Consider the following 4,719-nt stretch of genomic DNA (forward strand, 5'->3'; position numbering starts at 1 on the left):
CGCAAATACTTGAGTATATTCTTAACTGCTATCCAATGAGCTCTACCTGGGTTTCCCTGATAGCGACTGACCATGCTCAAAGCAAATGCCACATCAGGGCGAGTACATGTCATAGCGTACATGATCGATCCGAGAGCGGAAGCATAAGGTACATGACTCATGTCATCTATTTCAACATCTGTACTTGGGCATTGAGTCTTACTCAATTTGGTATTGCTCTGGATAGGTAGCTCTCCCTTCTTGGAATTTTCCATACTAAACCTCTTTAGTACCTTATCCAAGTATGTGCTCTGACTAAGTCCAATTAGTCTCTTCTTTCTATCTCTCAATATTCTAATCCTAAGAATATAGACAGCTTCTCCAAGGTCTTTCATTGCAAAACACTTTCCAAGCCAAGACTTAACCTCTTTCAAGGTTGGAACGTCGTTACCAATGAGTAATATGTCATCGACATATAACACCAGAAAAGTTACTATACTCCCACTAGCCTTGATATACACACAAAACTCATCTTCACTTCTAGAGAAACCAAACTCTTTGACTTTCTCATGGAAGCAAAGATTCCAACTGCGAGATGCTTGTTTCAATCCATAAATGGATTTCTCAAGCTTGCACACTCTATTGGGAAACTTTGCATCAACAAAACCCTCTGGCTGACTCATGTAAACATCTTCAGCCAACTTCCCATTAAGGAAAGCAGTTTTGACATCCATCTGCCAGATTTCATAATCATGAAAGGCAGCTATGGCGAGCAATATCCTAATAGATTTAATCTTAGCCACTGGCGAAAAAGTCTCATCATAGTCAACCCCTGGGGTTTGAGTAAAACCTTTTGCAACCAGTCGAGCCTTGAATGTATGCACATTCCCATCCATGTCTGTCTTCTTCTTGAAGATCCATTTGCACCCAACTGTCTTGCGACCTGGTGCACTATCAACCAAATTCCAAACTTGGTTGTCATACATGGACTTAATCTCGCTGTCCATTGCCTCTTTCCACTTGGAAGCCTCTGGGCCTGCCATTGCTTCCTTATAAGTGACTGGTTCATCTAAGTTTACCAGTGTTCTGTCACTTATGAATGTGTCACCATCTGAAGTAATATGAAAACCATACAACTCAGGTGGCACACTCACCCTAGTGGATCTTTTAAGAGGTAATGAGTTATCAATTGGTTCAACAGGAACTGTTTCCTCTGGTTGAGTGCTAGTGTCATCTAAGGTTCCTTCATTGGCTGACTCTTGAATTTCTTCAAGGTCAATAGTGCTCCCACTGTCCTCTTTGAATATGAGCTCTCTTTCAAGAAAGACTCCTCTTCGTGCTACAAAGACCACGTTCTCACTAGGCCTGTAGAACAAATATCCAAAAGACTGCTTTGGGTAACCAATGAAAACACATTTCTCACTTCTAGCTGCTAGCTTGTCGTGAGTCTCTCGTCTTACGAAAGCTTCACAACCCCAGACTTTAATATGTGCTAACGAGGGAACTTTCCCTGTCCACATTTCGTGAGGTGTTTTGGCAACCTTCTTTGTAGGGACAAGATTGAGGATGTGGGCGGCTGTCTCTAAGGCATACCCCCAGAAGTGAATAGGAAGCGAAGCCCGACTCATCATAGAACGAACCATGTCTAACAAGGTTCGATTGCGCCTCTCAGCTACACCATTTAACTGTGGTGTCCTAGGAGGAGTCAATTGTGAGACTATCCCACATTCTTTCAGATAGTCGTTAAACTCGATACTAAGATACTCCCCGCCTCTATCGGATCTAAGTATCTTTATCTTTCTGCCCAATTGATTTTCGACTTCATGTTTAAACTCTTTGAACTTTTCAAAAGTTTCTGACTTATGCTTGATCAAGTAGATATATCCATATCTGCTATAATCGTCAGTGAAAGTCACATAGAATCGATTAGCATCTCTTGTAGTTGATCTGAAGGGCCCACACACATCTGTGTGTATGAGATCCAACAGACCTTCACCTCTTTCACAAGACCCTGTGAATGGTGATTTTGTCATCTTTCCCAAAAGACAAGATTCACACATATCATCTGACTTTAGGTCAAATGATTCCAACACTCCATCCTTTTGGAGTTGGGCTATGCGTTTCTTGTTAATGTGTCCAAGACGATAATGCCACAAGCATGCCTTGTCTACACTATTAGACAAGTCAATATTAAGTACACTATTTCCTAAGCTATCAACACAAGTCACTGTTTCATATACACCATTACAAGGCAAAGCTTCAAACATAAAAACACCATTCTTATAAACAGAAATTGAACCATTCAAATCATTAAAAGAATATGTAAAACCTTGTCTGAACAATGCATGAAATGAAATAATGTTTCTCGTCATCTCAGACGAATAGCAACAATTTATTAAATCTAATCTGACATCATTACTAAGCAGAAGCTGATAAACTCCGATCTTGGTTACTGGTGAAGACTTTCTGTTTCCCATGATCAGGTTTATCCTTCCTCGCTCTATCTCCTCACTTTCCTTTAGACCCTGCAAATCAGAACAGATATGAAAACCACATCCTGTATCAAGGACCCATGAACGAGAAGATAATGAGTTATTAGCAGAAATAGTGTAAATACCTGCCGAAGATGGCTTCACTTTGCCATCCTTGATATCTTGCAGATACTGTGGGCAAGATCTCTTCCAATGCCCCTTTTGGTTGCAGTAAAAGCAAACTGCCTCTTTTGGATCAGAAACATGGGGAGTGGAACCATTGGGCTTAGCCTTTGGGCCATTACTAGATGACCCAGCTTGAGCCTTGCTCTTCCAGTTTTGCTTGGGAGGACCTTTCCTCTTTTTCCCCTTTCCCTGTCCAATAGCCAAAACAGGGGCACTAGCAGGTGTGGAGGGTATACTTTTACCTTTCATCCCTGCCTCAGCTGTCTGCAACAAGTTGTGCAATTGGGCCAAGGTCTGCTCAGTATTGTTCAAATGGTAAGTTAGAATAAACTGACCATAACATTCAGGAAGTGAGTTCAAGACCATGTCAATGGTCAATTCCTCATCAAAGTGAATATTGAGCTTGACCAAACGCTCTATGTAGCGTTGCATTCTTTGCACATGTGACACAACTGACTCCCCATCTTTCATCTTGCAAGCCATGAGTGACTTGACTACTTCGAACTTTTCTTGACGAGCTCGCTTATGGTACTTTTCCATAAGGTCCTTGTTCATCTCGAAAGGCCAGTAGTCCTCATAGTACCTCTGCAGTTCTGGGGACATAGTTGCCACCATGATGCATGCCACTTTGGTAGCATCATCGTAATGTTTCTTGTAGGCAGCAAGATCTTCAGGAGTAGCTTCATTCTCATCAAGCTCTTTGAGCTCCTTTTCAAGAACATATTCTTTGTTCTCGAAGCGAAGAGCCATCTTGATGTTGCGCATCCAATCGTTATAGTTTGAGCCATCCATAACGACTTTGGAGCATATATTGAGCAAAGAGAAGTTTTGGTTGGAGGAGGACGAAGCAGAAGTGTTTCCAGGAGTAGACATCTGAAAAGAAAGAAAGTTTTAGTTAGATTTCAAGATACCTTAATAGAATAACCCAAAGATATAGTATCAAGGTTAGGATCCAACTATGAAGATTCACAACTTAGAAATGGGACGCCGAGATCCAAGTGCAAATTTCATAAAGGTAGGTGAATGACGATTCACCAATTCCACCATTAGACGAAACAAACGAAGTGAAATTCCTAATTCTTTTGAGATACATTGAAACTATTCAATGGCATGTTTTAATCTCAGATTATGCTCTTCTATTTGTGACTGGGATGCCGAGGATCACAAACAAGATGTGAATAACCATGCAAATGTGCTTGGTAACCTCATTGTCTTTATCATTAACTATTGATGTGCTGGTAAACCACACACGCTCCATCAAAATGACAATTATGAGATACCCATTGCTACTCTTTATTAGTGCCTTTTAGTGTGCTGGTTAACCACACACGCTCCACTAACGACCAATAAAGCATAATGTGCAATTTCATGGATTAGCATACTTTTCACATTTTTCCTAAAGTAACTAGAGTTGGGATTTTGAAAATAATGTTCTAGTACTTTCTTTAATATCATTATACTTTTAATGAGAAGTAGTTGTCCTATCAAATCCGTTCTGCTAACGACCCTCCACTAATCAAGGAAGCGGTGGGTGAGAGTGGACACCCATTCAACTACCATTTTATAGGCAGTTTCCTTATACCCCCCTTATAGATTAGCTTCGTGAATGAGGCATACTAGCGATTTGACTGACCATATTCTTATACATATAATATTAAACCTTTAATTATAATATATATATAAGGTGTGTTTTAAAACTTTTTAAAACTTCAAGGGTTTATATAAATTTCGAAATTTAAGCTGTTAAATTCAAATTTAAATAAACCAATTCACTAGATTTAATATTTATCTATTAATTAACTATTAATCAAATTATTAAATCTTGTAAGGATTATCTAATTTAAATTAATCAATTAATTTAATCCTAATCCTTATCCCTCTAATTTCGAAAAATAGGGTAAGGATAATTATCCAATTAATCTAATTAAGTAACAATTATCCAAAAAACAAGAAACCCTAGTTATCCTCTAGCATATTTCGAAATTTACAAGGGAGGAGGCTAGGGTTTTCAAAACCCTAACCCTAATTTCGATTAGGGTTCTTTGGAGGCTAGGGTTTTCGAAAAAACCCTTTGATCCAAAAC

The sequence above is a fragment of the Lactuca virosa genome, chromosome 6, assembly GCF_052849685.1.
Source record: "Lactuca virosa cultivar CGN04683 chromosome 6, Lactuca_virosa_CGN04683_v6, whole genome shotgun sequence".
NCBI classification, from domain to species: domain Eukaryota; kingdom Viridiplantae; phylum Streptophyta; class Magnoliopsida; order Asterales; family Asteraceae; genus Lactuca; species Lactuca virosa.